The following is a 25,371-nucleotide window of genomic DNA, read 5'->3' as shown; positions in this document are numbered from 1 at the left end:
CAAAAATGACCCATGTGTGTAAGTGTGATAAAAATAAAAAACATACATATAATGATTTTGTTAAAAATTATTATTTTAGCAGTGATTTGGACCAAAGAATTACACATATTTGAATATTTGAAATGGTTACTTTGTCACACTCACACATAACATACAACCGATAACACTGATATTGAACTGTGGTGAATGTATAAAATGAAGAAAAGAAAAGAAAACTGATTAAAAAAAACTCATGGGTACAGTGTAAACTTCCATCTTAGTGCATACATGCCTCACAAATGACAATCACATGTTTGTGCTCCTTGCACACAGGGCTGGTGCACTTTGAACACCAGCTGCTGGCTTTTCGGTCTTTGACAACTTCTTCACCAGTATCCCTCTGACTGAGAAGCTCCTTGAGAATAACCTGACCATTGTGGGGACTCTTCACCAGAACAAGCCAGACAGCCATCCAAATCTAGGGAGAAGCATAGCTCCGAATTTGGATTCAGTGGCAACTTGCATTGACCATGGTGAGCTATGTGCCGAAAAGGGGGAAGGCTGTTGTTCTCCTGAGCACCATTCATGACGACAGAGCAGTGGATGACAACAGTGTGAAGAAGAAACCAGAAGTGATCCAGTGCTATAACCAAACAAAATCAGGAGTGGACACAATGGATCAGATGGTTCGCCCTACACATGCAAGCGGAGAACACGGAGGTGGCCCATGGTGCTCTGGCACAATGTGCTGGATGTTGCCACACTCAATGCCTACACCAACTTCACTGAACAACACCCTGATTACATGGGTGGTGTGACCAATGCACGACTGCTATTCATCAAGGAGCTGTGCAAAGAGCTTGTCATGCCACATATGAAGAGGTGCATGGAGGGCACGCCCCACCTCCAAACGCATATCATAGAGGTGATGGGAAGATGTGGGTTAAAAAAGATAAATGCTGCCACCACCTAGCCACATAAGGACATCAGACAGGAGGGCCAAGTGAAGAGGAAGAGGTGCAAGTTCTGTCCACCTGTCAAAGACCGAAAAGCCAGCAGCTGGTGTTCAAAGTGCACCAGCCCTGTGTGCAAGGAGCGCAAACATGTGATTGTCATTTGTGAGGCATGTATGCACTAAGATGGCAATTTGCACTGTACTCATGAGTTTATTGAATCAGTTTTCTTTTCTTTATTCATTTTATACATTCACCACAGTTCACTACAGTAACACTACAGATACACTTACAGTTCAATATCAGTGCTATCGGTTGTATGGTGTATGTTATGTGTGAGTGTGACAAAGTAAACATTTCAAATATTCAAATGTGTAATTCTTTGGTCCAAATCACTGCTAAAATAATAATTTTTAACAATCAATGTATTTTTATTACACTTACACACATGGGTCATGTTTGACCCATGTGTGTAAACTTGATGTAAAAATACAAACTATTTTAGTCACTCTCGGAGTCTGTTGCTGAAACCCTGGTCCATGCATTTGTCACCTCCCGCTTGGACTACTGCAATGGTGTCCTGTTCGGGGTACCCAACAAAACCCTGGACAGGCTCCAGTATGTACAAAACTCTGCCGCCAGGGTTCTCACGCACACAAAGCCCTGGCAGCACATCACCCCCACCCTCATCAACCTCCACTGGCTCCCGGTCAAGTCCCGCATCTCATACAAGATCCTCCTCCTCACCTACAAGTCCCTCCATGCCCATGCCCCCCAGTACCTATCGGACCTCCTCCGCCCACATGCCCCTCCCCGGAACCTGCGGTCTTCAGACTCTGGCCTGCTTGCCACCACCCGCACCAAACTGCGAACCTTCGGGGACAGAGCTTTCAGTGTGGCAGCCCCCACCCTCTGGAACTCTCTCCCTGCGGTGATCCGCAACATCTCCACTCTGGACGCCTTCAAAAGGGCCCTCAAGTCCCATCTGTTCACCAAGGCTTTCGGCCCCTAGTTTACTTGTTCTGTTTTTCTGACTGTTTGTCTAAACTGTTTTTGTCTAAACTGTTACTCTTGTAAAGCGGCCTTGGGTCCCCTGAAAGGCGCTATATAAATTAAAGTTATTATTATTATTATTATTAGTTCATAAATTAAAAGGAAAAATTTAAATTAGGATTTGTGGTAATCAAAAACAAGATATTTAATGAATACTTTGAATAATAAATGATGAAATATATTGATTTCCAAAAATACAGCAAAGAAACCCTCAGCAGTGCATGCAATAACATTGTAAGTCAATACGGGTCATTTTTTACCCATGTTGTGTCTTAGAAGGGGTTTGCATAGCTTGTGTATCAAAGGGTTAACATGAAACTCCCCAGGCTTCTCCTTCTTATTCTCCCAGTACACTTGCACACCCTCAAATAAACTGAACTGAAATGAACTGCCGTGTATTCCCTTAGCTAGGAACGGAACTACAACCCCCAACACACACACACACGCCACTCACACCTTATCACTTGGCCATAAACTATTGACATTTACCTGGAGTCCTCAAACATTTGTTATTAAAAGGACATTTGATTGCTCTAGCTGGACTCGGCCATGTGGTACATTTGATTTAATGAACCTTTGTGTGTATAATTGTGTTTAGAATCTGTTTTGATTTGATTTATGATTGTAGAGTAAAATATAATTGACTTAAATTGGTTGATTTTGGCTTACTTTGCATTTTGTAGCCGAGTTAGCAGGCTAGTCGAGTTAGTTCTCTCCAACTGTTCGCAGTCATCTTTTATTAAATTGACAGGGTGGAATTTTATTCTTCTCCTGTCTGGAGCCAAACATATTTTGAAGAGTTGTGAGAGAAACCTACGCTACAACACACACTACACAAGGTGAAAGTTTATTTATTCATTTAATTATTGGTAATTGATTTATTGGTAAAATAAACAAAGTCAAGTAAATGTTTGGTTTTTTTCTTAAGAAATACAATAAAAAGTACTGTTGGCCAAATCAAAGCAGCAGAGGCCAAGATATCTTAACTTTAAGTCCCTATTAGACAAGCTCCAAAAACCTTAACGTCCCATAATTCAATTAATTTTTGTCTTTCATTAAACACCTGCCAAATAACCACCCACATCTTTCTAACTCGATGCATTGGAGTTGTGATTCAGGTTTTCTGTTACAAATGTGTAGCCTCCAAGCCCAGCTAACTGCTGTTACCATTTCCTGACAAACGATCCGCCCAGCCTCTGGCTATGGCGCAGTTTGCCAGATGAGGTTGGTGAGCACAGGTGTCGTTTGTCTAGACACAATGGTAACAAAACTTGAAATTATTCCAGCACTCATAACTTTTACATTTGTTTGTTAAAAGGGCTCAATATGGAATTCAGAGTATTTCTAATTGCCTCCACATAGCCTTTACCATGGAGACTGCTCAGCCAGTGGCTAGCCGCTAACAGCGCTCCCCTAGGGGAGGGGGGCACTACACTTCCGTGACAACACCGCAGGTCGGGGCGACGTTAATCGATTACCACCATATGAGCGCAGAACGGTGGCCATGAGCTAAAAAAAAAAAAAAAAGGTTTCCCAAAATGTTAAAATATATCTTTAAGTTTTAAGCGATGGCAAGCCAGCTTTCATCTGATCACCATCTAGTTTGGTATGAGTCCATTCTCAGTAAATGGTTTGACTTCAATTTTGCAGCCAGAATTGAGCTTCTACAATGCAGCAAAGCCTTGTTTGGCTCGAATGTTACGAATATCTGTATAAACCTAAAGGTAGTATACATTTAATGCATGTTTCAGTTGTAATGATAGTTTTAAGAGATTTTTAAAATGGTTAAGCACCTCATGTGTTCGTGCAAGCACATCACAGTACAGTGTAAAAGTTGAAGACTATCTGGCAGACAACTCTTATCAGTCAAAATGGTGTTTGTCTCATCATATTTTAAGTATCAGTCATCCTGTCATAGATTAACAGACAATCACCATCTAAAAAGATCCTGCTCTCAAAATTCCTGTGCCACTTGATGTTTGTATCCGGAAATTGACTGAAAAAGGACATCAGCCAAAGCACCAGGCATATTACCCTCGCACATGCTTTTACTAGCTTGACATTAATACTTGAATCAATTTGAGGAATAGCAAGCATTTCAAATGTTGGCAAAAATAGATATGCATCCACAATTTTTTGTAATAAGAAGGCTGCACTTTGTTTGTAACTGTACACCAGAAGAAATAAAACTCCAAATGCCCATCTTGCTGAATCATCCTGAGCTCAACGGAGGGACTGACTTGTGTTCGTATAGTTACTCTGCACACAGGCTTGACAGCACCTTACGCGACGGCTCAACAAGCCCCCGGTGTAACCAAGGACTACTGGTCTTAATAGTTTACACTGCTAACAACAAGGCTTCATTTAAAGAATGCCAATACACAGAAGTTATTGGGATGAGATGGAACACGTTTAATGAACTGGATGGTCCAAAATATTTGTTATCATCACATATAATTACCCTCATATTTGCAACTGGCCAATAACAGTGAGTGCTATTGATTGTTTTGGTGTTGTGAGAGTGAAAAGGCTTGAGCCGGTTCAGAGATGTGGATAAAGACTCCGTGTTTCATGTTGTGATGGCCTCTGATAGTTACTGCACCATTTGAGCATGTAGAGAATTACCTTTTGAACTCAACAAGAGCAGGAGGTTATGTGAGGGGATTGAGCTCATTGACTAAATGCAGCGACTACTTTGGCAAGTTGAAGAAGGCAGAGTTTACACTCAGCCACTAAAGATCAGAATCAGCTTGACCCATGGACTGACTCATTCATTCTTTTACTGAGTCTCTGGTCAGGACCGTTTTTTTTCCAGACTTATAGCACTTTAAACTGAAGTCTTGTTTCGGCAATGTGAATTACACCACTTTTTGATCACCAATATGACCAAATATCCAGTTCGTTCTCATTCCCAAGGCGTCCAATATCGCTTTGCCACGCCGCCCCTTGGCGTCCGACACAGCACCCTTTGGGGCAGTTTCCATGTTGCGTCAAAAAACTCATGGAAAACGCAAGTCGTGCCGCTTTCAATTTATCCAAGGTGTTTGGGATGGTTGCCCTACTGTTGCTCCTGCCGTTGCTAAGCAACTAAAACCTTCGTGCTGGAATGACGATTATGATAAAGCAGTCATTTAGCGATAAGCCTCACTGATTAAACTAACCAAAGATAAATGGGTGTCCAACACCATAAATCCCTCACTGTAGGTTGACTTGATTTGTCTGTTCTAATTTTGCTGACCTTTCAACTGATGTGACGTTCAACTGCAAGGGTAAAGCAGGTAAAATACTGTATATATTTTCTATTCAATTAACTACAGCGTGCATCATTATTAGATGCTCAGAGCAAATGCTGGTGTGATGTATAAAGACTGAATAAAAACAAAGGGGAAAAGGGAGGGAGGGTGCGTCAAACAAACACAGGACTTTCAACCAGGAGACCGGTGTTTGTGTCCTACAATGTCGTTGAGGTGAAGTGCTACCGTGGCACACTGGGTTAAGAGTGTTGTCTGGTAACTGCAAGATCAACGGTTCGATCCTTGGCAGGGATGTTGCATGAGCAAGACACTGAACCCTTGACCCCTAACGGCCAGTGGCGGTGAACTGTGTCAATCTGGTGCACTTTTAGGGCAAAACTAAAATACCGGATCTATGAAGAACCTTCTGCTCCAGTAAAGAATTTAATGATAAACAAAGCATGGTAATCAACAAATCATGTAACGAGTTTCAAGAGTTGCCAACATTGCCGAAGACCCTGATTCACTGAGGACAGTTAGCCCCGGCTGTCAGTCGAGGTGAAGATCGCGGCCGGAGCCTTAAAATATTTTAGGACCCAATGGGATTTTCAGTGCCAACTTCTGGGCAAATTGTATTCAAACATTCCAAATACCAAAAATCGTAATAATAAACTCAGAATGTAGTACATTATGCTCTCAAATAGAAACAAGCCTGCAGCATGTCCATCCCCAGAATATTTGAATCACCCTCTAAAACAAAGATACTCCTTTGATCTGTACAAATGAATAAGTTAACACCTCTTGTGTTTAGTATGCCAGAGGTTCTGTCTGCCTGCTGAACCAACCTTGTTGATTGCATATCGACTCACAGGCTTTAATAGTGTCCTCAGCCAGCATGAATAGGTAATAAAAGCACTAATCCTTCCTTTTTGAGCCTTTTCATTTCTTTGTATTACCTGCTGCTTTTGCAACAAACGCCCCCGCAGCACAATCACATATTATTCATATCCGCCACTGTGCCAAGAAAAAAAAGTCAAAGGCAATTTCAGTGCATCTCTTTTTAATGGGTAGATGTCCATTATTGCATGGCTCTGTAATGATCAGATTGGACTTCTGCTGTGGCATAATGTCATGAACTCTGCAGTCTTCCAGAGTCCTCTTCTATCCCTCCATTGCCACATTCGGGTGGGAGCACGCGGTGTTCCTTTACCTTCCATGTCCAGAATACCATATCAAGTCTTTCACATGCAAATAGCTGAGAAACTAGCAGTTCATGCATCTCTGACTGAGCTGAACAAGCACGAGATGATGCAGAATTCACAGAACGAAATGTTCAATGTATTCTAGATCTGACTAAGGAATTGAGCCGTGGAAGTGCAGATCACCTACTTTTTCACTTTTTATTTCATTTACGAAATGACCAAACTTCTTCCTTTGGAAATAATAACTGAAACTTCATGGTGAGACACAGAAGGGGGATGCAGTTATAAAACTAAGCAAGTTTTATGGTTTTGTACGTGCATTTGGGTATCAAACGGCTAACAGAATAGGTGGTTTGAAGATGCGCTTAAAAGTTTAAATATTCTCAACTTTTCAGTTCCAGGCGCGGAGTCGCACCACTTGTCAATGTCACTTGACTGAGGCAGCCAAATAAATCAAGCTGACTTCACCACTGACTTCCTGTGTTGATGCCAGTGGATGTGGTTGGAAGGGACATTGATATTAGCTATTTCAAATTGCAATGAACTATATAATTTCCCCCTCATTTAACAGCAGAGCAAGAGAATCAAATCATTCTTTTCCCCTTTACCTTCAGTGCCTGGTTGCTCGCTCACCCCCGCTCATCTGCTGTTTTGCCCGACTTGCTTTGCCAAGAGGCGGTTTTGAAGGAACCACATCTGTTGCAAAGCATCAAGCTGTGAAGTCAGTATTTTTTGTCACCTAACACTATTGTAAGCTGTTCTGTTGAGTTGCCGCTCAGCAAAATGCTGAGTGAATTTAAGTTTGTCTTTTATCTTGAAGTAAAAACAGAATGAGTGGAGCCGTTTAAGCAAACTAACATTGTGGAAAATAATCAAAGAATTATGAGTATTTTATTCTTTTACCTGCATATAAACAAAACTCTTATTCAATGGCTAGAAAATGTTTCGGCTGGGCCTCAGTAGCTCACATGATCACTGCTGCCACATTCTGTGTGCCGGTGAACTCAGCTTTCTCAGTCAATAAAGCACACACACAAATGTATTTATTAAAAAAGGACTACGTTAATGTTTACCACCAACACTAATTGGACATCCACATAAAAAAGGCAGAAAATGTTTCCTTTAACTTGTGAAGTTACTTGATTACAGGTAAATCCATCGTATAGGGACTTACTATTTGAGACTCAAGCATTATTTCAATATCAGCTTTTATTTAAGATTGTCAGTCAATTTCATTGCTCAATGGCTATGTTGCCATATTTTGTTAATTTCAAAAGTATCTTTAGGAGTTTACTAGTAGTACCATGTGTCACGGGGCATGAGGACTCGAGCGCAGACAGCCAGATGCAGTGAGAAAAAGGGTTTTAATGAATAAAGAACACAAACGGGGAATCCAAGGACGAGACAAGAGACGAGGGGGGAAACCCGGCAGGGCAGGCAGACTGGCCAACAGGGACCAGGACGAGCACAAACTGGCGGGTAGGTATGACCACAAACAATGATCTGGCAGTGAGTGACTGCGAGGCAGGGGTTTAAATAGTGGCTAGAACAGGTGAGGAGAGTTGTGCTGATGAGGGAGTGCTTGATTCGTGATCAGGGGCAGGTGAAGGAGTTAGACTGGTGCTGAGAGAGTGGCTGATAGGTAGAGTGAGGAGCTGCAGAAAGAAACACACAGAAGGCAAAGCCTGATCATGACACCATGTAGCTGTTTGTCACCTGCATGCGGGTGACACGAGCCACAATACTGCCACCAGTGTCACAATAGTCCACTGACCAACCGGTGACGGTAAATAGAAATGCATTCATCACATTTCTATTAGCTCAAGGATTCAAGCTGTTTTTTTTTGGTGATAAACACTGACCGTAACAAGAAAACTCTAGCGGAGCCGGGGATCGAACCACCGATCGTCTGATTGAAGGACGACCCGCTTCACCGCTGAGCATGTATCAGAAAAGACAAACTGGGTGTAGACAATGTTGAATTCACAGTGGGTCATAAAGGTAGCAGTGCTTGTGCTCTCTGCGGGTAACACTTTCCAACTCTTATCAGCGAACTCACAGCAGATTCTACTCTGAATGGCTGATGACTAACACCTGCTGCAGTGTGACATCATTGATTGGAGCACAGCGTTACATACTTGAAAGCTTGAGAGCCGTGTAGCAGCAGTGTAGCATGTGTGCTTGGGTTTACAATTTGCAAATAATGCATGTGAGGAGCTCACTTACTGCTGCTTTATGTTTCAGGCTTTCATTCCACACAAAAACATGACTTACTACCACTCTTCATCTGTTGTTTTCAGAGCCTTGACCTGAAGATATGCACTGCATAATAAAAGCATTAAGCAGGTTGAGTTAGTGGGAAGACTTTAATAGTCTGAGATTGATATTTTGTTGTAAACTAATTATTTGCTGTGTGTCAGTGTTGTGGTTCGATATGGTCCAGGGACCATTAAAGAGAACCTGAAATGAAAAAAGCCCTTTGGAAAAAGAAAACAACTCTTGTCCATAATGTGCATCATTTGCTGCCCTAAATATTCATCACGATAATTAAGAATAGTGCGTTGGAGAAAAGAAAGTTATTAAAAAAATATCTGGTTTCCCATTCTTGTAGAACTGTGGTGAGCCAGTCTGAGTCAGCCTGGCTCTAAAGGGCATTTAAAGGGCATCTGCATTAGCCTGATTGAAGGCAGCATACAAAAAGGCAGCAATTAGCAGAAGTTACTGCATCCCATTCCTTCCAAAAAAAACCTGCACACACATCTGCAGTCTTCACAACTGGTGAACAGCTTTGCACCATGAATCTGCATAAAGTGTGCATGAAGCATTTGTAACAGCACTGTTCATGTACAATAAACGCAGCTCTTTCCTATTGTCTGTTATGTTTTGTGCCCTAAATCTGTAAGTCTTTGATTGAAGACACACACACGCCATTTTTCTTTTAAAATTGATAATACTGTAGATAAAACTTGTGTCAAAGCCAGCATGATGAATAACAGAAGCATAGTAATTGATAGGTATTACATGTTAACACGAGTGCTTTGCTGACCTCTTAAACTCCAGCGTTTGTTAAATGATAGTGCTGCTTAGATCACTGATGGGTACCGGATCTGATCATACTGAACCTGGCTGACCATTGACATCACTTTGTTCAGGTGTCACTCACTATCGGATAACATTAGCTGTTGATATCAATATTGATAGCATTGTGTTTTCCTGCCCTTATGAGCGCCATAAAAGATTGTGTTTCTTAAGTCAGCATTAACAGCTTTTTCAATCTAACACCAGAGTATAGGACCGGTTTGTATTGTCTGTGGTGGTATATGCATGTATCAGATGGTTGCTAAGCGCACATGATTACAGTGGTTATATAAACTGTGTCCAACGGGCATTTACTTATGTGCAAGGACATCCATGTTTCAGTGTTCTTTCTTTACCTATATGAAGGAATCATTAGAAATCTTTTATTTTTATTTTTTATATGTAATTTATTGACCAGGGTCACATTGTGTTTTTTATGCTTTTAAACTTCTGCTCTGTGAAACACTTTGTGATGTTATGTCTGTGAAAAGCGCTCCATAAATAAATGTACTTCATTCATTCATTACATTGATGGATTCAAACATAATCTATCTGGTATCCGGTTGCTACAATGGGATCAAATGATGGAATAGAAAAAGAATCCATGACCATTTGGACCTAAGATGGAATAGAATCAAAAAACACACCCCCCATGATGTTTGTCTGTCCTTTGTGCCAAGGTGCTGAGCACTTCCAGGAAATTAACCTTGTTTTGAGTGGTTGACGATCTACAATGATGACATGTAGAATCTGTTGGAATGTTGGGAATCTATAAATACTCAAACAATTTTGGTTCAGACACAAAATGTACTCAACGAGACAAAATTGGCTTTGACAATGGAAGGTGCACATAGCTAGAGAAAACCAAGAGGAAAGAGGGGAGAAAAATCTGACGTTCAGCAGATGACACAGCTGAAAGATGTAGAATTCAACTCTAGGGAGGTTGAACCTCCAATCAATTCCTCCCTCAGTTCACTGGAAACCCAAATCGTGTGTACTGAAGCAGCAAGGCGATGCTCAAAAGTACATCTGAGGGCAGAGATTTGTGGATGTCCAATCCTAACTTCAACATATGCCTGAGAAGAGGTTTGTAAAGCCTGCACCTGAAGTGTAAAACACTGCAGGAAACGGACAAAGCGCAGTGTCAGAGAGAGCGCGTCAGTGGCGCAGTCCATTATCACAGTAGTAGTAATTTAATTGTTTAACTCTCTCCATTATTGCCTCCAGTGTCTCGTCTCCAATGAGTGTGATCATCTTATTCTGAATGGTTTTCCCCATGAAGTGGTCAGCAATGTCTTTATTCTCTGAAGTGGTCGCTGGGTGGAACTCGGCACGCAGCTCCACCAGACCTAGACAGTTCCCATTATTTGGTTCATGTAGGGTGGGATCGTGACCATGGATAGACTGTTTCATTCTGCAAGATAACAGACTTTGCCAATGAATCTCTGTGTTTGTTTGTTTCAGCATTTGTCTTTCCAACTCGCGCCAGCAATCCATGACGGCATGGTGCATGTTAGTCTCAGCATGTTGGTCTCAGCCACAGCTGAAAGTGTTCTGCAGCACCAAACAGCTAGTATCCTGCTTCATCAGATCCTTTCACTTCTGCTTGAATTGATCTATAACCCTATCACAGCATGGTCTCATTGGTTGTCTGACATAAGTAAGTAACAGCCAATTCTCTAGTGAATGTTCATGATGGGGCCGGACATAGCCGGTGGCAGATTTGTGACCCAGCAGCAAAGCCTCTATATCTGCCCTATATCTGGATGCTACGTGTAGTTGTTTTTTGGCCAAGTCTAAATCACTGCAGGGTGTTGAGAGCCGTTTACAGATATCAGAGTGGCTAAATGGATTTTCTCTAACAGTCTGCTGTTTGTATAAACCCAGAGACTTTCACTTCTCATCAAAGAATCTCAACGGCGTGAAAGCAAGGTAGAGGTTACAAAGTTTGTTTTGCCCGGAGGCATTTTCAAGCTCATGTTATTAATCAAGCACATCAAATTAAAACATGACAACAAAGGGTATCTTTGCTAATTGAGTCAGGGACAACAATGTAAACAACATTCAACACACGCGGACATCACAGACAGAACATCTTACCTATGGCGTCGCCTTGTTCATGGACCATACTGGCCAGATCCTTCATTATTTGACTGACGTCCAGCATGTCTCTCTATGGAGAAAACACACAGTATATATTAATGTTATACCGCTCTTCATCTCAGTGTCTGTCTGACATCAACCACTGGCACTGATGGGCTGAGAACTCATTATAGATACAGGAAACCCCAAATCCTGACTTGTTACTTGGTTTTGCCATTAACTAATCAATAACTAGTTTTTTACTTTAATTGTATTACCTTTATTTCGTGGGTATTTATTATATTATTATATTATTATTATATATATATATAAATATTTACAAGGTGTTATGTCATGTGTCCAAATATAGAATCCAGCTTTTCCCTTTGTGTGGACTTTGATGAGTGGCCGCTAATTAGCTGCTAAAACGAGCACAACACCAACTGAGCATTGCTGTCCTTTAACGTTGGCGGAATCACAGTGGACAACTACAAAGAAAACAATCAAAGGTGGTGCAGCAGAACCAGAGATATTGTTTTGCTGTTTTTAATGCCATGCATTATTCCTCCTTGTGAAACCTGGCGCCTACCATGACCACAATGTAACTTGAATGTTGACTGTTGTAATTGGGTGTAAATTGAGAGAAATAGCCACCAAAGGTCGCGTGAACTAAGAGAGAGATGCACACTGAGTTGAAAATGTATCACTTTGAGCAAAACGTGTGTCTTTTCCTGGTGATGATGAATCTATGCATCTAGTGTAATGGAGCGTAACTTACAGACACACTAAAAGGACAGAGAATAGAGGAAAATAGAACTGGAGTTATGTCAGTTTTGAGGACAGTTAGATAAGTAATATGTAATATGAAAGCTTATAAAACCTCCTGTATCTCCTGCTCACAGGCCCCCCCTCCTCCCCTCCCTCCATTATGGCTCCATACAATCACAGCTGCGTTTGTCTAGCCTAACCCACTGGGCCATCCATCACAGGTGGCAGAGATTGCTGTGGAAACTGGCAACCATCCTGCCACTTGGCAAAAACCATTTTCGTCGAGCCAAAATGGCCCCTGGCAAACCTTGTGATGCTAAAGACTTTTTATTTTTATATATTTATCTTTGGGCAACCCTGTCTATCATGCTGTAATAGAATAACACATTTATTTTAACTGGCAAAGCACTGGGCAATCAGGGCTTGTTTCATCATGATGACATGAACCGTGTGTAACCAATTCAGCAAATAGTGTGTGGAAGTGAATGGGCAGCATGAGAGGCACACGCAGAGAGAAGGCAGGGCTGTGATGGGTTGGGACCCCTGCCTGAGGGCTGAGTGGGTGGCCAGGCTTCGGGCCAACAATGTGCCCTTTTCCATATTTCATGGGCTTTAAATTCACAAGGCTGGGACCCAGGACTGGAGATTTTTCTATTATATTCCCAACAACAGCTTTATTACAGGATATTTTGTAATCAACCAGGGCAAGTATGTGAGCTCTGCTCGGAGATCGTTTCTGCTTCAGTTCCTATGTGGACCTGATCAGGTACAGGGACGGTAGTCAAAGTCCAGCGTTGCTTTGACACCTTTACTTTGGTTCACTCTAAAGATATCAAAGAGTACGGTGGCCTGTCAGTTCAGTCTTCACATGGCGTGTCCCAAATCTATAGGATACTAATCCTAAACTAGACTGTAGTTCACAATAAAAAAGTGACAAAATAAAGAGTACATAAGCTGGACAGTATGCATCCTGAACACGGTCGATTTTTGAGAGTGCAGCTGATGGATGCAATTTTCCCACAATACAAAGGAGACCGAGGAGCTACTCACAGCTGAAAACGAATGAAATGGATTGTCATAACAAACAATATATATTTCTTTCTGTCTGTAAAGCTGAACTTTCAGTAGCAGTTTGATGGAAGTCTGATATCACGTGTATTGTATCACTTGCTGTATAGAAGCTGCAGTTGCAGTTGGTAACTTTGATGAAAATAACCTGTTGTATTATTTGCTCAAACTTTCACTACAATCTGACAGTGATACACGAGACAGATAATCTGTGAAAAAATAGCATTTGCAAGTTTTTCACCGGCCACAAAGAATCAAAGTTATTTTGCAGCCAGTGGAGTCGCCCCCTGAAGGCCATTAGAAAGAATGCAAGGCCGGTGCAAGTAAGGTACCTCCATATCAGCTTCACTTTTCACATCCGGAGGTTGTAGCCTGTGTAAAGCCACAGTCACTGGTAATTACAGTTAACACAAACTAAATCTAATCAGCTCACTTGAAAAGAACTGTACACATTTTGTCTGGTTTCACTTCAGTTTGTAACGTGATATGAAAATCTGCTAATTCAACAAGAACTTTAAAGGCTAGCAGCAGGGAAGCCATGTCGGAATAATGAATGAACGAATCCTCCCATTGTTCCCATTTTCAATGACAGAATTTTGTCAACACTGCAACAAACTTTCCTTCACATTTCCTTCAGCAAATCTTGTTTTCATCATAGTCAAGGAAAAATGTTCAAGAAAATGTAAAAGGGCATCATTTGTGACCGATGTGTCCCCTCTGCAGCAGCTCCACAGGGCAGCGCTCTACCGTAACCCTGACCTCACCTCCCTGTGATGGGCGCAGGCCAGAAAAAGAACAAGAACTTTATATACAGGGAACAATAATGTGTTACGGAAAATTTGTTGCGTTCAACAAATCGTCGGCAGATAAACTCTACCGCGGTGCTGACGCTTATCTCTGCCGCTCTCCTGTCAATCCCGCCACTGTTGTTGTTGTGTGCAACTGATGAAAAGAACATGCTTGAAAAAACGAAAGGCTCCAAGGGTCTGTAAATTTTCACGAGACTGAAATATCAGACTGTGATTCAGACATCTGTTCCATCTGACACCAGGGCCACTGCAGAGACAGCAAAAACACAATTAAATTTGAGGCCAAGATAAAAAAAAAAAATGAAGCTTGCCGGCAGCACCTGATTGGCACCTCAGTCACCAGCACTGCATGCCTCGTATTTCTCCAGTCATAGGGATGTGTCGGATACTAGCTGATACCAACACTTGGGGGAGAGACTGCAGCTCGATCCAAAGCTTTGCAACCTGCAGCTCGTCTGATAGAGGACGAGCAAAAAAGGGACTTCTGTTTCCTGTTATTTTCATGCACATGTTGCAAAGATTTTTAAAGTCATCCAATCCCACCATGAGCATCTGCTGTGTGACTACTTTATTCTGCTTGTTCTCAAAAAACATATATTTTTTTTAATTTAAAGACAAACTTGCTGAGCACAGTTTTCTACCTTACAAGGTATCAGCACAACGAAGAGGATTGGCGGTCCGATACATGACAGCGAGCAGCAGGGATCAGAGAAAGTGTCGCATGCAGTGAGTGATTCTTGCAGCAAGGGTTTCATGCAAAAGAGGGCAGCTCATACGTCATTCAGTCGAGAGACAAACGGCCAAGCGTGGAGGTCTTCTCTTGTGCCTGCAGAGGGAAGTGTGGCACAGCACAACCTCACATCAGCCTCTTTGAGGAGAACCGGCTTCAGTACTGAGAGCTGATTTAAGTATGCATGTCAGCCCACAAGGAGGGGAAGGCGCTGATGGAAGCGACCCCTGAAGAGGTGTCTGGGAGATTTAAGGTGTCGTCACACCTTGTATTCCCTCTGAGAAGTTACTTGGAACTCTGATTGTGCTCTCTCTCCCACTCAGTTTGCTTCTTTTGACCAAATGAGAGAGCAGCAATCAGAGCGAGACCTCGCCGAGAGAGAAGTCGCTCAGAACATTCCCCAAACCAAATTGGCACCTCCTCTGGACTCCGATCGTGATCCGACTGTGATCAAACTACAAAAAGCACTTTTCACCGCATGCTGTCTCTTCGTGGGACTGCGCTCATTCACATTAAGTGAGAGTGACGGGAGCTGTGTGACAAATCTCAAAGGGGGTTACTGAACCGTTTCGTGCCTGTGACCCTGTTTTATAGTCCCGGAAACTCAAATGAACCCAGCAGGAAGAGACTTCTTTTTTCTTTAAGTGTAAATTACAACATTTCGCAACAATGTTTTGTATGTCATGGAAACATTTAATTAAAATCAATTAAGTTATAATTACATTATAATATATCACTCAACAATCAGCATCACTATTTTAATCTTCAACTCCATATCAAGTGACCCAGTAAATGAATTCCAACTCCATGGCTAAGACACCAGATATATTGAATGTAAACAGAAACTTTCTTCAAATATATTATTGTAATGTATGAAGTCAATACCTTTAGGACGTATCGCTTTATGTCTGCTGCTCTGCGTTTAATAAGGATGGAGATTGGAGTTAGTTAGTAAGCCCTCACAGAACAGTCAACCTCAGTTTCATCTTCAGTCAGCATTTTAAGTCGACATTGACTACGTTCACATGCACCAAACATTCCGTTTTTTGCCGTTGTTCCGAAAGAGACAGTATTCATAATCAGCTGTTTACATGTTTGATAAAAATTGGTTCGGTCATAAACAGAAAAGAGACCGTATGTCGCAAAGTCCTGTAAAAACACACATTTAAGAGGCATATTCTGAATGCGCTGTATACCTGTCCAAAGAATGCTCCTAAAACCAGAATTATATCAACATATTACACATGTTTTAATCGGAAAATGCTCCATTGTGAATAAGATCTAATTCAGAATATCTAAACCGAATATGATGTTTACATGAGCCATTTCAAATTCTTAATAATAGTGGAATATACAGTAAGTGTGCATGTAAACGTAGGCACTGATGGGGAGCGACTGGTTTTACCAAGGTTTTTAAAGGTTGTGTTGAGCGATTTAAAAATGTCATTTTGGGCGACATTAAGCAGTCATGTTGTCTATGGTGCACTGCGCTAATCCCGCCCCTGGCGTTGAGCGGCCAATCGTTATTGGCCGGTGTCATTGAGCGATGACTTTTTAACCGAGCAACCACTCTTTCATGTCACGATGGCAGACGGATCAGTTAACGAGAACTCTGTCTGGACCCAGGCAATGAGCGAAGAGGAATTCTATGTTTAATATTTTCTGGCAATCAATAATGGGGATTTCCTGGAATTTTCTTTGCCATCCTATTACTAATCTGTTACCTTTATTACAAAGATATTGTCATTACGAGATATAACCTGCTACCTTTACAATTACCATGGTATGACCCACCTGCTTCCTCAAAATGACCTTCCTTGTTTTTAGTGATCTGTAACGTAACGTGCGATCATAATCTTTAGCGTTATACAGAAGCTGTAAAATAGTTTGACATTGACATTCCAGTGCTGTGCAAACAGAGAACAGTGGAACATGTGCTGTGTTGTGTTGGAGAGTGAAAGGTGTGTTTCTCAGGTGTAGACTGGTTTAGGAAGCACATCAATTGACTCTGTCATGTTGAGTGTTATTTGCCAACCCTCTGTGACGTGTAGATACTCTCCCGAGGCACATTAGTCATCATTCGCTGTCATCGCTTGTCATTTCAAGTCCCTTCTGTTCCCGCCGCATCCCGGCAAAATCCATAGCCCACCAGGGGGAAACAATTTCTTTACTATGTGCCGAGCAGCTCAGTGCGACTCTGTGCTCCCAATCAATCCTGCATATAGATCAGTCTGCAGCCTTACACAAACTCAATTGAACAAAGCAAGATTTGAATGTAAAAATCCAGACATCTTATCAGTTTAAATCACACAGTGGGGCTGCAACACAGACGGCAGTTCCAGCCATTATATGCTGTAGAGACATGTGAGCACACTATACTCAACTATATTCAGATTGTTACCAACAAGAAAATTCTCTCGACACAGTCGTAGAGTCACAACTAAAGACTTCACAACAGCAAGTGAGCTCTCCATCCTGAGAGAGATGGACGTCTGTGGGTCCGATATAGCTTGTCATTGGCATTACATGTCATCTGTTTTATGAAATCCCACCAACACGTTACATTTAAATGTTCTATATACAACATTCCTTAACAACTACACATCTATTTGCTATGCAAAGATATAGTTGAGTTCCAGTGTGCGTGCTCACTGGCTAGCTAATTGCCTCCGTTCTCCACTGTTCTCACACGTTTACAGCTGTTAACATCGTCCCGACATTGTCGTCATGGAAGCCCACACCCTCTGCTTCCCCCTCAACCAACACTGTTAGCTCTGTCAGTACTGTTGTCATTGTTTGCACTGTTCATGCTGTTAGCGCCGTTAGCTCCTCGCCACGACACACATGGAGACAATCCCTCAATCCCAGATATGAATGTTGTTTAAAGCTTCTCTCATGTATAACTAGATTTATTTCGTGATATTTCTGCATCAGTGAAAAGGGCAAGACCTGCTGTCTTTAATTATAAGAGGAACATCAAAACATGATTTGTTAACATGTTTCAATTGAATTTCATAAACTAAATTAGCACTCTGTACTACAGGAGCTGGGTATTCACCTGGCAGATCTGTACTCTGTTATATCTCGTAATGATCTGTATATAACAGATTATATCAAAACGTCTTGTCTCCTCTGGCTAAACCCTAGAGAGCTGCCCAGAAGCACCCTGTAGAAACTGAAAATTCATGCTACGGTGAAGAACATTTTAGGCTGAAAAGAACATAGCTTTTCTACATTCTGTGAATATTACTACATGATCTTATGATCTTGATGGTATTTACACGTACCATAATAGAGTCTATGTCCACTGCACAGACCTGGGTTCAGTTCCTGGCAGCAAAGCCTTCAGCTTGGCCAGGCATTGTACACAACACAACTGGCCCTACCGTGGGGGAGAAGCCAGTGAAGGATGTTGCCCTTTCTGTTTCTGCAAAACAATCCTCATCTGGTTCAAAAAGTTTCCTCCAAACGTAAATGACATTGTAGTTTTGTTGTATAGGAACCATATTTTTAGGTGACTGTATGCTAAGCAAATGCCTGTTTTACTTAAAATGGTTATGAAACGGACTCAATGTAATACTGATGCCTTTGTATGAACTACATCAGTTAACCAGACCAGCAGAGCGCAGATATTGTGTATATTTTATATAGTTATACTTAATGCTTATCGGTGCCACCAGGTCGGAATCCGCACAAAATCATCCCCACTGGTTTTAAATGAGTTAGACATGCATTGGAGCTTATATTAGTTTCCTTCTCACTATGTATGCATTTGAAAGTTCTTGACTTCCTGACCACTGATTTCAAGAGACTTGTTCTCTGTTCGTGATTACGCATATCTTTTTGTACATTTTGGTCAGTGCTATTTGTTATGTGCCTGTTAATGTTTGCTTTGATGTCACATGTTGTGCTCCGTCTCATTCTTATGACTGTTCAGTCTGGGTAACAGCCACTGAGAACCAATTCAGCCCAGCAGCTGGAGGCCAGACCAATCAGCAAACTGTGGGGAGTGTATGGATGACTGTTTGTTGCTGGATGTTCAAGAATAATTATTACTTGTCTTCATTATGAATTAAAATTAGATTTTAAAAACCCTCCTGTAAATGCCTTCTCTCCACTTCAATTCCATTAAAAATCAGATGTATTGAATAAAGTTAAAGGCATTCAGCAAATTGGAACTCAGAGACACCGTTTCAAGAAAGCCTGTCTTGGTACAGCCCAAGGTTCACGTTGATGTCTGAGTCTATGAATGATAACGCAACATTGTCACCATGGCACAGATTAGAAGAAACATAGTTATATGTAGATATGAATGATCAAAGTGGCTTGGTTTATCTGCTGTTCTCTCTTATGCTCAGTCATGCCCCCCCCCCCCCCCCCCCCTCAACAACCCATTTGCACTCTTTGATAAGTGTGCTCAATGCTGATATGAAATTCTCCCCACATCTCCCAACAGAGCCCAAAGGCATCGGGTAACAGGACACAGCATCACTGCCACAGCCGGGAAAAAAACTGTTAAGCAGATTTACTTCCACGCTCACTGGTGACAAAAGGGGAGGGAGGAAAAAAACTATGACATTTTTCCCCCACCAACTACGTGAGACGTCTTCTTTTGCTCTCGCTGAATAAACGGTTTATATATGTAAAATTATGTTTCCTCACCGGCTACAGCCCAAGGACCGAACGCCTCTGAATATGATAACGCGACGCCGGAGGGCAGTAAGGGGACCATGCTGCAAATATTAGAGACAGTCTGCTCGGGCTCAACCTGCTTCCTCCTCTGTGATTTAGAAATGACAAGGATCGAGGCGACGAATGACATTTACTCCTGCAACTATTAGCGAATAGCTTTGTGCACTTGAACTTTTTGCCACACACGTGGTGTGCCTCAGGGTCTGTCAATCTGTCCATCTGTCCCTCTCAACAAGTCCCTCAAATGAACAACGACATACTTTGTCCATGCCCTGATCAGCAGGATGAGATCATTTGTCTGTGCCTCCTAAAACTGTTACAAATCACTGTAAGAAAATGAATCAGTTTCATGATATGACGAGGCTTTAGACACGAAAAACACTAAACCGAAGAATCATGGTTTGGGTTCAAACAGCACTTTTGTTCTTTGTATCATTCTGTAGCTTCAGTGGTGTTGCTTATGTATTACAATCCAAACATTTGAATTTCGGTCAAAGTATGTGTGTTTTCAGGTTTAAAAACATAAAAAACTTTCCAGACCTGACGTAAGTTTCTTCATGATGTTGCTCCATATATAAACATATGCTCCCGGTATGGAGATGCTGGCACGTACTTGCACAGAAGCTGAGCTATCTACCGCTGTAGACGCCGTGGTACTTTGGATCTGAAAGTCACACACTAACACAAACAAATGGATCAGTGCAGTGAACTCGCAGCTTCTGTTTCCTGCAGGGTAAAGTTACCGATTTTGCCGAAGGAGTCCGGTGGCTTTAATGGAAGGGATAGCAGCACATCAGCTCCCCATCGGAAAGATCTGTCTGGTAAAGCTCTGAAAATATACCGTATAAAGCGTATACTTAAAGTGATATTGATTACTTTTCAGATGGCTAAAATTGCTTTTCTTCTGCTCCCGTAGCCACTTTAACGCCATCAGACCTTTCAGACGGGGAAGCGAAGCCTTTATATCACTCTCTTCAAAGCCACCAGAAAAAAAAGAACAGTCACTTTGTTTGATTTCATGATTCACTTTATTATATTTTAATTAAAATGTAATTAAATCCCTTACTTTAAAAACCATTTTACGTTGCACGTGAAATAAAAGGTAATAATTTTCTGGAGTTGAAACCTCGAACTGAGTTATCTTTCACTAAACACAAATACTTTTACCTCTACTTCAATTAAATTTCAGCAACGTGTCGGAGCTCGTAAACCGGATATTTTAATACTGTTGGGGATATTAGAAATACTTTAATTTACCTGCTGTGCTGATTATTTTTCTTGCCTGCGTCTAGTAGTAGTCTGCAGTAGTGTGAAACTGTAAGATAAATGTACTGTGTGAACAGTGTCACGCATTAGTGGAACCTTAACCTTCCTCTTGTTAGGGTCGGCACCGACCCGGTTTAGGTTTTAAATCCTTAAAAGTCTGATGAGGAGGTCACCGGTGGTGAAGCTGCTCCCACTGAAAGATTCAAGTCCAAAAATGGTGAGATCTGTTGGAGCTCAGTACCTCATGATGTACATGGCAGGGCAGCTGCTGCAAATGTCATCAAAATGACCCCTGGAATCACAAGGTTTGCTGTGACGAGAGTCGGTGACATCAAGACATGTTTTGAGCTATTTATGCCATTGTCACTAACAAGAGTCATCATTGCTATGACAAACCTTGAAGGAAAAAAAGTCCATGGCGACATGTGGAAAGACATTGATGAGGAATACCTGGATGCTTATATTGGTGTTCTTCTTATTGCTGGAGTGTACAGATCCTGCAATGAGGCCACTAATAGTCTCTGGGACGCATCGACAGGCATAAATATTTTCCGGGCAACAATGTCACTTCATACCTTTCAAATGATATCAAGAGTCCTCCGATTTGACAACAGAGATACCAGAGCAAGATCTGACAAGCTTGCCCCCATCAGGGATGTCTGGGACAGATGGGGGCAGCTGAAAAAAAGCCTTTTTCTTGAAGTAAATATGTATGGGTCGAAATTGACCCTAACACCATAGATGTTACTATAGTTAATAATATTACAATGAAAAAATAAATAAAACAAATGTATTTAAGAGATGTGTTCTAATACCCCTCAGTAATAGTCAGGTAACACAACAACCTTTTATTTATTTGGTTCTCTTGAGGTTCATTTTACCATTTTTAAATTGAAATCGAGGGGTATACTGACAAAGAAAAGGCCTAGAGGCCCACACCAAAAATATTAAAACCAATATGTTCATAGATAAGGAAGCCTAACAAGGTAACCAAGAGATGAGAAACAAATTGGATGATAGAGGATTGTTTTTAGTGTATTTTACAGCTGATTTAAGACACCGGTCAAAACCGACCCGTTAACATAAGAGATGGTAACAGAAAACTAACACAGGAGGAAGGTTAAATCTGTATTAATACACTTAGGTGGATCATCAACTTCGAGTGGAATATCAGCGGTTGGATTTCACAGAAGGGTGATATTCTCATTATCTTGAGGGAGCTCGTAAGCAGTACGTGATCTGCCATCACACTATTGGCTTCCATGTGTAGCGAGAGAACAAATCAACATGATTTTGATTGCCAGGGTTAATAACACATGCTTTTGCTCATAAACCACTTTTCCTCCGATCCTTTCTGCTGAGGGTGTAAAAGTTGTAGTGTCCGTCTGCTGGGATGATTTATATGTGGTGTTTCCCACTTTACCTGTCTGTACTCAAGGGTAAACTCTGTGGATGGATTGTCCTGAGCACGCATTGGTAGGACAGACACGCTTTGCTATGGGCCTTTTTTTTCTCTTTCTACTCGGCCAGGTGTTGTATTCAGATTCCCCTTGAAAGCTGTCCTCTGTTATGTGTCTTTCTTTTTTTTTAATGTTATGAATTCATTTTTGATGAAATGATCTCCTGTGCCAAAGCATATAAAGTGCAGCTGGGAGGTGACAGTCTAGGGATTGGGATGTGCAGGAAGTGCCGTAGAGGCTGGATACTAATATTCTGAATATTTCTCGTCGGAACATGTGGAATATTATAACTATACTCAAGGACAATATGTCCAACGAATCAGGTTATTTCTAATCTAGGACATGTGTGCTTGTAAGGAGGTCATAATTAAATACCATGTTTTCATGTTCATAGTTCTGATAACAATCATTCACGTTTAGCTGAATATGATTCACACATTGAAAACACACTGGCTGGCTGTACAGTTCACATTCCATCTGTATTCAACAGGATGATTGAGTCGAAGGAACTACTCACACAGGTGCAGCGAAGATGCCCGTCGTCTCCTCGGAGGGATCCTTGATAAATGCAAGCGCGTCACAAGGTGTCCACTATTCAAAAGAAGCTGACAACCACTGACGTATCTCATGAAATATATCATATTTGATACTTAAGCCAACAGATCACGTTAATGTGTCGTCTCAAATCACAATTTGATCAACATTTTTGTATTGGCGTTATTTTGTATCTAATTTCTTGTTCATGCTTCAGAGAACTGAGCAATCAACCCGTTCTCATTCACAACCCGGCAAATACCAACGCTTGGTCAGTGCCCCACAGCGTCTGATACCAACGCACCCTTTAAAGTCTCTATGAGACGCACCAGGGTTTCAACCAACTCCAATGTAAACCCATTTGCGTCATTAGTAGACAATCAGAGCAACTGATTTAGTTTAAAGAGCGACAAAGTCTGTATTGGAGGGAAGCTAGGTTGAATATGTCATGGAAACACAGGACTTTCACCCAGGAGATAGCTGTTCGTCAACCTTGACTTATGTTATCTCAGTTTTGTTATGTAACTGACTTACTTACTGACGCCAGTTATGCAGTGGTGTATAGTAACGAAGTAGAAATACTTCATTACTGTACTTAAGTAGTTTTTTTGGATATCTGTGCTTTACTTTACTACTTATATTTCTGTTTACTTTTACTTTTACTTCACTACATTTTGCAAAGAAAACTGATACTTTTACTCCGATACATTTCCCCTGAAACCTTCGTTACTCGCTACAAAATCAAATCTATCTTCAGAAACAAAATGAATCACGAGAGCAGCGTCGGGGACTGTGGTGGAACACAGACTGCAAGCAAGCAGGTTTGGTGAATCAGTGGTCCTAGCAGCAAGTTAAATCATTGGTTAGTCACGTTAATGCGCAATTGCAAACAAGTGCTCTCAAAGCCGCGGCGTTTTGATTCCCAGTGATGCCCAGGATGCTACATGCTATAAGCTAGCGGGCGACTACCTGAGTATAATTCCACTCTACGATGACTGATTTCGTGATGGAAGCAGAAATTGAAGCACCTGCTACTCCCGTAACAAACGACGGTGGTTGTGGTATTTGTTATAAATACTTGTTGTCACATATATGTTATGGGAAGCTGTACATGGGGGGACTTAGGACCCAGGGGAATGGGGGCGAAGCAGGTTACCTGGGAAGGGGTCTGGACTGTGGGGGTAACGTTAATGTACCGGAGCAGCTTGGAATAAAGAGTTGAGTTAAGAGCAGTTTGTTCTCACGTGTATTTCTAAACACGACATGGTGTCAGAAGTGCTGTTAAACTAACTCGGAAATGAAAGACTGTTCCAAGGGAAGGACGAAGATCGGTGAGCAGGCTCAATGAGTGACACCGACGAGGAGCAGACCGGGGACGGAGCTAACGTTAGCGCTAGCAGAATGGCTAGCACACAAGGCGCTACGTTTAGCATACAGCCGCCGGAGCCCTTTGACTTTTCCAAGCCGCATGAGTGGACAAAATGGATCCGTAGATTCGAAAGGTTCCGCCAAGCAAGCAACCTAACAGCAAGCTCTGAAGAGAACCAGGTGAATACTTTGATATATTGTATGGGAGACGAAGCTGACGATGTCATAAGAGGCTTGAAGCTCAGTGACGCAGACCAGCGCCATTATGCGAACGTAAGGGATGGTTTTCAGTCGTTCTTTGTGGTGAAAAAGAATATCATTTATGAACGTGCGCGTTTTAATATGCGCAAACAAGAAGCACACGAGACTGTTGATGCATTTGTCACTGCCCTGTACGCATTAGCCGAGCACTGCAATTATGGGATGTTGCATGACGAGCTTATCAGAGACCGGATTGTGGTAGGGCTGGCGGACACGCGGCTCTCAGAACGCATGCAAATGGAAAAAGATCTAGACCTGGAAAAAGCCATTAACATGGCAAGACAATCAGAAGAAATCAAGAAGCAGCAAAACACACTGAGGAGTGATGCCAGTGGTGTGAAGCAGATGGATATCTGCTCGGTTGACAGAGTGTTTAAAGGCAGACAGCTAATGGAAAAGCCTAAATTCGGCAAATTCAAAAGTCATGTCACAACGTCACACAGCTCTCAGAGTGCAAGTCCAAAGAGCTCCCAGTGTTACAGATGTGGTGGTGTGCCCCACCCTAAACACGAGTGCCCTGCTAAGGATGCAGAGTGCCATTCCTGTGGAAAAAAAGGTCACTACCAGCGTGTGTGCCTTGCAGGTAAAGCCGTGCTTGGTATTGAGGAAGAGGAGGAGAGTTTCTTTCTTGGCTCTGTGACATCTGATGCTGATCCATGGACAGTTGATATAGACGTTATGGACAAAATTTTCACTTTCAAACTTGACACCGGAGCGGATGTCACTGTTGTGTCACAGTCTGTTTTTAACAGCATTTTTTCCAATGCACAGCAGCCTGTCCTCCAGAAGGCAGAGAAGCCTTTGCTTGGTCCAGGACGGATTCCTCTACATGTGT

Source organism: Melanostigma gelatinosum, assembly GCF_949748355.1.
Source record: "Melanostigma gelatinosum genome assembly, chromosome: 9".
In the NCBI taxonomy this organism is placed as follows: domain Eukaryota; kingdom Metazoa; phylum Chordata; class Actinopteri; order Perciformes; family Zoarcidae; genus Melanostigma; species Melanostigma gelatinosum.
This window is presented reverse-complemented; position numbering follows the sequence as displayed.